The 11,947-nt window shown below is 45.3% G+C and overlaps 1 long non-coding RNA gene across 1 annotated transcript; it reads right to left on the minus strand.

Annotated features, from left to right (window-relative positions):
- Positions 1-5,843: 5,843 nt before the first annotated feature.
- LOC129525290 (uncharacterized) lies at positions 5,844-11,688 on the minus strand. The gene is made up of 3 exons (XR_008669467.1): positions 11,611-11,688; positions 7,744-7,911; positions 5,844-6,240 (listed from the first exon to the last, which is right to left on the minus strand). It is a non-coding gene; the product is annotated as an uncharacterized lncRNA (long non-coding RNA).
- Positions 11,689-11,947: the final 259 nt, after the last annotated feature.

Below are 11,947 nucleotides of genomic sequence, written 5' to 3' on the forward strand. Positions count from 1 at the left end.
GTTGCAGTGAGCCAAGATTACGCCACTGCACTCCTGCCTGGGCGACAGAGTGAGACTGTTTCCAAAAAACAAAAACAAAAACAAAAAAACCCTATCAGTGAGTGGCAAGTGACAATTAAGCTGCAACTGGTGTCAGGCTTTATAATGGCAAGTGAGTTGAAAAAAAAGTGCACAATAAATGTAAGGCACTGGAATCATCCCAAAACCATCCCCTGCCCCCACCTCACAATCCATGAGAAAATTGTCTTCCACGAAACCAGTCCTTGGTGCCAAAAAGCCTGGGAACCACTGTCATAGATTACTTCTATTTTAATATAGTAAGGTTATTTCCAACTTTTCCCTATATAAATAATGGCATAATAAATAAGCTTTTATGAAAGCAAGAAGCTTTTTTACAGATGGGGTTATTTCCTTTGCTGCTTCTTTTGTTGTTGTTGTGTTTTGTTTTGTTTTGTTTTTTGAGATAGGGTCTCCCTCTGTTGCCCAGACTGGTCTCAAACTTCTGGTCTGAGGCGATCCAACCACTTCCGCTTCCCAAAATGCTGGGATTACAGACGTGAGCCACTATGCCTGGTCTCCCTTGCTTCTTTTTTTTTTTTTTTTTTTTTTTTGAGACGGAGTTTCGTTCTTGTTGCCCAGGCTGGAGCACAATGGTGTGTTCTCTGCTCACTGCAACCTCCGCCTCCTGCGTTCCAGCAACTCTCCTGCCTCAGCCTCCCAAGTAGCCTGCCACCATGCCCAGCTATTTATTTTTATTTTTTATTTTTTTGTATTTTTAGTAGAGACAGGGTTTCACCATGTTGGCCAGGCTGGTCTCAAATCCCTGACCTCAGGTAATCTGCCTGCCTCGGCCTCCCAAAATGCTGGGATTGCAGGCGTGAGCCACCGCACCTGGCCTCGTTTGCTTCTTAGAAATGAAATCACTGGATCAAAGACTGAATATATTTAAGTTCTTGCTATGTATTTTTGAACTGTATTCTAAAAGAGTTGGACAGCTTGCATTTCTATTAGTAATCAATGAGATTGCCTGTTTCACAGCATCCACATCAGCATCGAATATTATACTTTTTAAAATTCTCCGTGTTTTACTGTCATTCTGATGGAGGTTTCATAAGCAAGGGAGGGGCTGATTGGGTTTGTTTTTTAGTTGATAGAAAGGCTGGGCTGCAGAGAGATGACAGAGTGCTGGTATGGAGACCAATTAGGAGAATGTTATACTAGCGCAGGAAAGAGATGACATAGGCAGTGCCAGGGAAGGTGGGTTTAAGACATTTAAGATTTAAAAGATATTTCTAAGAAAGATCAGGTTGGATTTGTGACTGATTCAAAACTTCCAGGGAGGAAGTGAGGGGTGTCAAGGTTCACTCCGAAGTATCTGGCTTAGATTGGGGGGTGATAGCATTCACCAAGACAGGGAAACCCAAAGGAGAACAGGTTTGGAAGGAAAATAAAAGCTTCCTATTTGCAACATGTTACAGCGGGTGCCTTCCAGAGTTCCAGGTGAAGACGTCAAAATATCCATTAACAACGTGAGTCTGAAGCTTGGCAGAGAAGATGGCATTGGGGATAAAAGTTTGGGAATGGCTGGGCATGGTGGCTCACACCTGTAATCCCAGCCTAGGGAGACCCAGGCGGCCAGATCACTGGAGGTAAGGAATTCGAGACCAGCCTAGCCAACATGGTGAAACCCTGTCTCTACTTAAATATAAAAATTAGCTGCGCATGGTGGTACACCCCTGTAATCCCAGCTACTCAGGAAGCTGAGGCAGGAGAATTGCTTGAGCCCAGGAGGCGGAGTTTGCATTGAGCCGAGATTGCACCATTGCACTCCAGCCTGAGTGACAGAGCCAGACTCCGTCTCAAAAAAAAAAAAAAAAAAAGGTTGGGAATGGTCTCTGTAAAGGATGATGAATGAGAGGGGATGAGGAATAAAGTCAGGGGAAAGCAGCATTTGGAAGGCAGAAAGAAGAGTGATTGAAGAAGAAAGAATTGTTCAGTAAGCAGGGGGTAACCCACAGATACTGGTATCAAAATGCCAGGGGGATAAGGAGATTCAGGGAGGGAGAAGAGTCAACAACGTGAAAATCTTTCACTGCTGCAGAAGTCAAGGAGGGTGAAGACCGAGAAAGATCCCACAGAAAGTCCCTAGGAGAGGAAACCAGGGAAAGGCTGAAAAGGAGCAGAGGGAGGAAGCTAAATCCAAGGGTTTATTTTAGAGTGACCTTGTAGGCAAATGGGGGGTGTTGGGAAGGTGCAAAAGAGGACACTGGCCTCAATGGTGAGTCATTCTCTTTCCGTTTTTCTCTTGCCTTTCATGGTGCCAAGAGCTAGTCAGTGACTCTATTCCTCACCACTCACCCGACTTGCACAAGTGGTGAAACTGAAAGTTGGGTAAGAGGATGGAGGCTCAGCCTTGACCCTAGGGCTGGAGACCTGTTTCTTAGGCATGGTTCTGCTGTAATCACAGATACCTAATGGAGGCTGGACCTCTGATCTCTTTACTTATAAGATGGAGGGGAGGGTGCGGAAAGTGTTGCCTGAAGCTAGCTGTGGTTTGGTGTTTGTCTACACCCGCGGTGTCACATGGCTGCAGTAAAGTGAGAAAAATAAGGCCGAGGTAATGTGTGTTTCATGAATGAAGTTAAATGTATGCAATTTAAAAGACCGTCCTTTATTCTGAGATTATGTTTTTCTTGGTTTTATTCTCCCTCTGGCATCTGTTTTTTCTTTCTTTTTTTCTTCCAACTTTTATTTCAGGTTCAGAGGGTACATGTGCAGGTTTGTTACATGGTAAACTGCATGTTATGGGGGTTTGCTGCACAAATGATTTTGTCACCTAGGTAGTGAGCATAGTACCCAAGAGGTAGTTCTTCTATCCTCACCCACCTCTCTCCCTCCTCCCCTTAGTAGTCCCCACTGTCTATTGTCCCCCTCTTCGTGACCATGTGTTCCTCAATATTTAGCTCTCACTTGTAAGTGAGAACATGTGGTATTTGGTTTTCTGTTCCTGCAGTAATTCACTTAGGATAATGGCCTCCAGCTGCATCTATGTTGCTGCAAAGGACATGGCTTCATCTTTTTTATGGCTGCATAGTATTTCATGGTACTTATGTTTCCTGTTTCATAGATGGGAAGTGGCCCTTTCTTTTGTGAAATGAAGGTAGATGGTAGCTGAGTATCACCCCATGTTTTCTCTCCATATCTTTATGTAGTGAGTAAGAAGTTGGTAACTCGATTGGCTCCCCTGTCAGTTTGGGAAAGTTACTGATGTATTAACTGCAAAAATGTGGGAATGAGTGGCCTAGATGTTTTTTCAGGACCCTCTCCTCTAAAATCCTAAACTCCCAGACCACTGAAGATAGTTCTCGGAAGGAAAATATAGTGACACAGCTCAGCCAGTGTGGGGTAAAGTGGGCACTGTTGATCCACCACACCCTGCACCCCCACCACACACAATGCCTTTGAGTTTAGGCCTCTGCTGCAGGGTGGTGAGCTCCTGGCCTCCCCTTTGTCCCTCAGTCCCCCATGTGCTTTGCGAGTCTGGCCACCTAGGGCCCAAGCTTCTGTCACTGCTGCTCCTGCCCAGGGGCCAAATGCTCCTGGCTTTCTGTCCCAGCTCAATACACGGTTCCTGCAGACAGTAGGTGCTCAGTATCTACTGAATAAGTGAATCAATGAATTCCCATTTTACCTATGAAGAAACTGACTCACCCCCTCCTTAAACTCCTTGAAGACAGGGATATGTACTCCCAGGGTCGACCATGAGTCCTGGTGAGTGCTCAGGGGATAGTTAAAATCTGTTATTTTGCTAACATCACTTGACTAACACGTGGCAGAAATTAAATTTGAATCTAAATCCTCTAACTCCAGTCCACTGCTGTCTCTCCCCACTGTCACCACAGAATGGTAGGACATCCATCATCAGGAGAGGTGAGATTTGGGAGCAGGACAACCTTTCTAGGCCCCTCTAAATCAAACTCAGCAGCACAAGCATGAGCCAGGTCTTCCCTCCAGCAGCGATTTTATTCTTGTTCACACTGGCAGATAAAGAGGGGTAAATGTGAGCTGTCTACATGAGGTGCAGTTTTTACACTTCATCTTTATTTTTCTCAAAGTAATTATAGCACTGAGTTTAAGACGTCAAGGCCAGGTGCGGTGGCTCACGCCTGTAATCCCAACACTTTGAGAGGCTGAGGCAGGAGGATGGCTTGAAGTCAGGAGTTTGAGACCAGACTGGGCAACATAGCGAGATCCCATCTCTACAAAAATTTTAAATATTAGCTGGGAGTGGTGGCATGTGCCTGTGGTCCCAGCTACTCAGGAGGCTGAAGTGGGAGGATTGCTCGAGCCCAGGAGTTCGACGCTGGAGTGAGCCATGATTGCACCATTGTACTCCAGCCTGGGCCACAGAGCAAGACGATGTCTCAAAACAAAACAAAACAGAAGAAATCAAAGAGCAGAGTGCCATGGCTCACACCTGTAAGCCCAACACCTCGGAGGCTGAGACAAGAGGACTGCTTGAGGCCAAGAGTTCATGACCAGCTTGGGCAACATACTGAGACCCTGTCTCTAAAATTAAAAAAAATGCTTGTAAATAAAAAAACACAAAAAGTCCCATGGGAGAAGGGAAAGCATCAGGAAGAATAGCTAACAGATGCTGGGCTTAATACCTAGGTGATGGGATGATCTGTGCAGCAAACGACCGTGGCACACGTTTACCTATGTATCAAACCTGCGCATCCTGGGCATGGACCCCTGAACTTGAAATACAAGTTGGAAAAAAAAGAAAGTCAAAAGATACTAAAAACACCTTTAACAAAAAATAGTAATACCTTCCTTCCCTTTGCCCCAGAGGTGACCATAATCACTTTGTTGTACGTATTTTATGGTATTTATCTTCAGATGTCTACAGAACAGGTTTAGTCACCGTCTCCATGTATTGGTTTGACCCATCATCTCTGGACCAGCCTGACGAATGAGCAGTTAGCTTTTTAAAGTACTTCCTGTTCCCCTCTTCTACTCAATGTAGTATACCTCTTGCTTAAGTTAACATTAAATGTTTATCTTATTATGATTATGTGATTTTTATTCAGTTGAGCCCATTGAAACAAGATATGTTTCTCTTCTTGTACAACTTTTTGTTTCCCCTAAAGTTAGTAATCAGGTCTCTTTCTTTTTTAAAATTTGCTTACTATTCTAGATACCTAACAATAACTTTTCTTAGATCTTCTAAGAGCCTTTTAATATTTCCACACACCAAGAAATTCAGATAATCTACCCATTCCATTTTTTTCTCACTGATCATCCTCCTGGAACCCTCTGTCCTTCTCCTTTTTTTATTTTTTTAATTTTTTTCTTGAGATGGAGTCTCTCTCTGTTGCCCAGGCTGGAGTGCTGTGGTGCGATCTCGGCTCACTGCAACCTCTGCCTCCCAGATTCAAGCAATTCTCCTGCCTCAGTTTCCCGAGTAGCTGGGATTACAGGCACCTGCCGCCACACCCGGCTAATTTTTGTATTTTTTGGTAAAGACAGGGTTTCACTATGTCGGCTAGGCTAGTCTCGAACTCCTGATCTCAAGTGATCTGCCCACCTTGACCTCCCAAAGTGCTGGGATTACAGGTGTGAGCCACCATGCCAGGCCCTTCTCCTTCCATCTGGGCTGGTTTGCTTCCATTTTCCATCATCCTGGGAGTTTCCTCTGCCACTCTCCTGTGTTGGGATCCCCTGGTTCCCCAGGCTCCCTCTTTCTTGGTTTTTTCCAAGAAAGTGGGAAGCAAACCTTTTGAGAAACTGCATGTCATCGCCTCTCGGCCTTTGGGCTAAGATCAAGTGGAGAAACTGCATGTCTAAAAATGTCTTTATTTCTCTTCAATACTCAATTGATAATTGAGCAGAATATGAAATTATAGGTGGGAATCATTTCCCTCAGGATTTTGATGCCTAACTCTATTTTCTTCTAGCTTCTGATGTTTTTATTGAGCAGTCTGAGGCAATTCTGATTGCTGATCCTTTGTAAAAACCTTCTTTTTTATCTCTCAGGAAGCTTTTAGGATCTTTTCTTTATCCCTCTAGTTCTGAAATTTCACAATGATACGTAGGCCTGAGTGGGACCTTTTTTCCTTCATTGTTCTTGGCGCTCAATGGACCCTTTTATACTGGAAATTCAGATTCTGCACTTCTGGGGAAAGTTTTCTTATTACTTATTTTAATAGTTTTCTCCCCTCCATTTCTCTGTCCTCTCTTCCTGAAATAAGGCAGAGTAAGGGGGAAGGGAGTAAGAGAAGATACTATTTTAGACAGAGTAGCCAAGAGTCTCTCTGATGAGGTGATATCTGAGCACAAACCCAAATCAGTATCCTCTCATCTCTGAGAAAAATTGTTAGACTTTTTCTCTCGTTCCTTGCTCTGATTCTTTTTCTTTTCCATTTCCTTTGTCCATCTTTTGTGGTCTCCCTCCTGTCGAGAGACTTCCCTCGTGTGTCTAGTGATCCTTGGCTGAGTGTGCACATTCAGTGGGAGGCAAAACCTCGCACTGTACCCCAAACATATACACAGTTATTATTTGTCAATTTAAACATTTTTTTAACTTGAGCAACAACAAAAAAGAGAGAGACACTGAAAGCTGATGGGAAGCTCTGAGTGGGTGCAGTTTGTCACCTGCAGATTTTTCTTTTTTTTTAGAGACGGGGTCTTGAGGTGGGAGGCAGGACTCGGCTCTGGAGGTGGGGCTCACATACCGGACCAAATTGAGGACTAACTAAAACAGGTCCAGAAACAGCTTTCCATAAGACACGCCCACAAGGGTGCTATGTCAGTTTACTGCTCCCATGCAACACCCAGATGTTACCACCCCTTTCCAGGGCAATAACCCTGACCCTGCAATGACCACTCTCATCCTAGAATCTCTGCATAAATCACCCCTTAATTTGTATATAATTAAAAGTGGGTTTAAACATGAGCGCAATACTGCCTCTGAGCTGCTACTCTGGGCACACCGCTCTGCCAGCAGCGGTACCTCTGCTGCTGCTGTGCACGGCCACTTCAATAAAAGTTGCTGTCTAGGCCAGGCATGGTGGCTCATGCCTGTAATCCCAGCACCTTGGGAGGCCAAGGCAGGCGGATCACCTGAGGTCAGGAGTTCAAGACCAGCCTGGCCAACATGGCAAAACCCCATCTCTACTAAAAATACAAAAATTAGCCAGCCGTGGCAGCGAGTGCCTGTAATCCCAGCTACTCAGGAGGCTGAGGCAGGAGAATCACTTAAACCCAGCAGGCAGAGGTTGCAGTGAGCCGAGATCGCGCCATTGCACTCCAGCCTGAGTGACAAGAAACTTTGTCTCAAAAGAAAAAAAAAAAAAGTTGCTGTCTAACACCACTGGCTTGCCCTTGAATTCTTTCCTGTTTGAAACTGAGAACCCTCCCAGGCTAAGGCCCAATTTGGGGGCTTGCCTGTCCTGCATTAGTCTCACTCCCACCCAGGCGGGAGTGCAGAGGCACTAACATGGCTCACTGCAGCCTTGAACTGCTGGGCTCAAGCGATCCTCCTGCCTCAGCCTCCCCAGTAGCTGGGACCACCAGCATGCACCACCATGCATGTTGTCTTTTTCACTGGGGAACTCCTTCCTGTGGAATTGCTTCCTTTCCCCAGAGAGGAATCTCCCAATCTTCCGCCTGGGGGTGGTGAGGGGGAGTGCAACTCTGGAGAGAGTGGGAACATCATCATTCATTCATCTGGACTTGCACTTTCCTCTCTTCACTCTGCCTTCAGTGATGTCCCGAAGTTCCTGGGCCTTTCTGGGATTCCACAGGGCAAGCTTGTTGGCTTTCGGTGAGCAGTTCCTTCTGCGGACCCTGCAGTTTCTGCCCTACCATCCCATCTCCGGTCCATCCATGACCCCTTGCCCATTCTCTCTGTCCTCATGATTTCAGTGGGATTTAAAGACAGTGCGCAGGTTAAAATGTATCCAACCCACTATGTTTAACCAGCACATGAAATACTCTAAAACAAATTCTAGCAAACAGATGAGGCTAAGAAATTTTTTTTTTCAAGAAAAAGAAAACCCTTGCAATCTATCCCTCCTGTCATGAAACCCCTGTACTTGACAATCATGGAATTTTATGGGTGAAGTGAACTCAGACATCATCAACGCCCACTAGCTCATTTTACAGATAGAGAAACTGAAACCCAGACTGCAGAAGTAACTTGCCCAGAGTCACAGAGCCAGTGAGTGGCAGACTAACGAGTCCTCAGTTCCCACTTGGAATCCTGTACCTCTCCACTCAGGCTTCCCAGAAGAGCCCCTCTGGCAGTAGAAAGATTTTCCTCCTGATGGGGCTTTCGAAGCAAATGCTTTTTTGCCCTCTGGGCCAGTCTGACCCGGATCAGTCCTATCTGGAGAAGAACCATGACAATGAACTAGACATTGTTTCTCGGCAAGACCAGGAGTGTTCACGGCATATTAAACAAAGATCGTTTCTTAAAGGACAGAGTCAAGATAACAAATGTAACTTAAAATAAACCTGCAGTCAGATTACCAATTAACACCTAAGTGTATTTAAGCAGAAATAAATTTAATTGTCTAATTAATTTTTCACCAATTAAGTCCATTTTTACATGTTGCGTTTTACACTGCCTTGGCAATGAAAGTAATTGGATCCCTTTATAACCATTTTCCACTTCCTGGTTTGCTAAGTAGTTCAATGCTGTTGTCTATAGAAGATATAAATTGCCCCAAACTGGCCACATTGCAACTTTATGAAGTTCATAAAATACTTCTATTTGGAGGATGGGAGACGAGGAGAAGCTGCAAAGGTGAAAATGACAATTTGTGGAATGGCAGAGTAGAAAGGGTGCCTGCGGTAGGCAGCCTCTAAGATGGTCCCCAATGATCCCTGCCTCCTGACGTTCACACCCTGGTGAAGTTCCCTCCCCTTAAGTGGGGCCTGGACCTAATGACTTCCTTCTAAGATGTAAAATACACGCTGGGGCTGGACGTGGTGGCACACACCTGTATCCAAGCACTTTGGGAGACTGAGGCGGGAGGATTGCTTGAACCCAGGAGTTCTACACCAGCCTGGGCAACATGGCGAGACCCCATCTCTCCAAAAAAAATAAAATACAGGATAGGGCACAGTAGCTCACACCTGTAATCCCAGCACTTTGGGAGGCCAAGTCTGGCAGATCGCTTGAGAGCTCAGGAGGTTGAGACCAGCCTGAACAACATAGTGAAACCCCATCTCTACAAAAAATACAAAAAATTGGCCAGGCGAGGTGGTGCACACCTGTAGTTCCAGCTACTTGGGAGGCTGGGGTGGGAGGATCACCTGAGCCTGGGGAGGTCGAGGCTGCAATGAGCCATGATCGTGCCACTGCACTCCAGCGGGTGACAGAGCAAGACTGTGTCTCCAAAAATAATAAAATAAAATAAAATAACAAAAATTTTTTTAAAAATGTAATGAGTAAAATACAGCAAAATTGATGGGATATTACTTCCAAGATGGGTCATAAAAAGATTTCTAGCCTAACTGCTCTTGCTCACTCTCTCATTTTCTCCCTCTATCTCCCCACCCCCTCTCTCTTTCGCTCTCTTTTTCTCTCTCTCTGATCATTCAGTCTGGGTAAAACTATGTCTTCAGCAGCCCTAGAGAGAAGCCCAAGTGCAAAGGAACTGAAGTTTCCTGCCCAAAGCCATGTGAGTGTGCCTGGAAAAGGAACCTCCTGCCCTAGTCAAGCCTCCAGAGACTGCAGTCCCAGCTAGGCCACCCCAAACTGCTGATCTTCATCAACTCTGTGATGTAATGATAAATACTTACTGCTTTAAGCTTCTACGTTTGGGGATGATTTAGTATACAGCAATTGTGGGGAGACCTAGGTATGAGTCCTGACTTTTCCACTTCCTTGCAAAATCATTTTGTATGAGTCCCTTAACCTCTCATTATTTATTTATTTATGACAGAGTCTCGCTCTGTCGCCCAGGCTGGAGTGCAATGGTGCGATCTCTGCTCACCGCAACCTCCGGCTCCCAGGTTCAAGTGATTCTGCTGCCTCAGCCTCCCAAGTAGCTGAGATTACAGGCACTCGCCATCATACCCAGCTAATTTTTGTATTTTTAGTAGAGACTGGGTTTCACCTTGTTGGTCAGGCTGGTCTCGATCTCCTGACCTCAGGTAATCCACCCGCCTCAGTCTCCCAAAGTGCTAGGATTACAGGTGTGAGCCACTGTACCCAGCCCCTTAATCTCTCTTAATTACTCCTGTTTCCTCATCTGTAAAATGGGGATAATAACCATACCTAACCCCACAGAGTTCCATGGGCTTCAAGAAGGAAACTAGCTTTAAATGATTGTTAGGCATTAGATATTTTTATCTACACTATCTCATTTTTTCCATATTTCAAAGGAAAAAAGAATACATGGAAAGTGTCTAGTAAATTGGAGCACCATGCTAGTATTCTTAGAGCCAATTCATTCTATGATTTATTAAAACATTGTTTAACCAAATATCAATCTTGGATCAACTTTAAATAAACCATATGTCTTTAAGAACCGATGGGTTTTAATTAGTTTCTTAATTAGCATGTGAGAAGTTTGCAAACCTATTGGGTTTGCTATCAAAATCAGAAGAATAACCTTTATATGATTCTCACATGAGGAGCCAGGGCCGAGGCCCCCAGGACCCTCAAGTTAATATGACCCAAGCTCAACTCTCTCTGATAAGCCCCTAATCAGGAAGGCTGAGCCTTATTAACAACACCACTCTCCTCCTGCTCCACCAACCTGGGAACCTCCAAGTCATCCCCCCAGAATCCTCTCCTTCCACTCTTTACCCCCACTCTTGTCATCAAATCCTGTGATTCTAATTCAGGGACATTTTTTCCCCACCACCACCCTGCCACTGTTTTAGTTCAGACTAATTGCCTTCACATTTAATCATTCATCAAGTATCTATTGACAGTGTGTGGTGCTTCAGAAGTTGGGCTCTGCAGGCCGGGTGCGGTGGCTCATGCCTGTAATCCCAGCACTTTGGGAGGCCGAGGCAGGCGGAACACGAGGTCAGGAGATCAAGACCATCCTAGCTAACACAGTGAAACCCTGTCTCTACTAAAAATACAAAAAAAATTTAGCAGGGTGTGGTGGCAGGCGCCTGTAGCCCCAGCTACTCGGGAGGCTGAGGCAGGAGAATGGCGTGAACCCGGGAGGCGGAGTTTGCAGTGAGCCGAGATTGCACCACTGCACTCCAGCCTGGGTGACAGAGCGAGACTCCATCTCAAAACAAAACAAAAGAAGGTGAGCTCTGCATGGGAATACAGTAGTTAATCAGGCCCCGTCTTCAAGGAACTAACACGTTTCCTCATTCAGTTTTGCAAAATTCAGCTGAACTAGATTGATAGTTATGAGTAGGCTGCCTTGGGCTAAGTCTTGGCCTTTCCACTTACTGTGTGTCCTTGGACAAGTTACCTAAAGTCTCTGTACTTCGGTTTTGTCACTTGCAAAACAGGGATAATAATAGTACCTATGTCACAAGGATTAAGAGAGTCAAAACATGTTTAAATGCTTAGAATAGTATCTGGCAATCAAAAAATGTTAGCCATTGCTATTTTTGGACCATAACCTGTTTTCTCTCTGTAGGCCAAACCATCCCTTCCAGAGGCGCCTGACCCTTCTTCCTAAAGATCCATTTAGCCATGTCGTTTCCCTAACAAACGTCACTAACGTATGTCTTAGCATGGCCCATCTGTCTCTGGCCCTAGGCCTCCTCCCTAACCCCATCCTTTCCCCAACACTCCACTGAATGTGTCTCACCCTTGCCAAAACATGCCACTCTGAGCTTAATCATGTGTCTTTGTGCCAAGACAAATGAGGCATTAAAGAGAAGGCAGACTTGTGGCCGGGCGCAGTGGCTCACGCCTGTAATCCCAGCACTTTGGGAGGCCGAGGCGGGCGGATCA

The sequence above is a fragment of the Gorilla gorilla genome, chromosome 9 (genome assembly GCF_029281585.2).
Source record: "Gorilla gorilla gorilla isolate KB3781 chromosome 9, NHGRI_mGorGor1-v2.1_pri, whole genome shotgun sequence".
In the NCBI taxonomy this organism is placed as follows: Eukaryota; Metazoa; Chordata; class Mammalia; order Primates; family Hominidae; genus Gorilla; species Gorilla gorilla.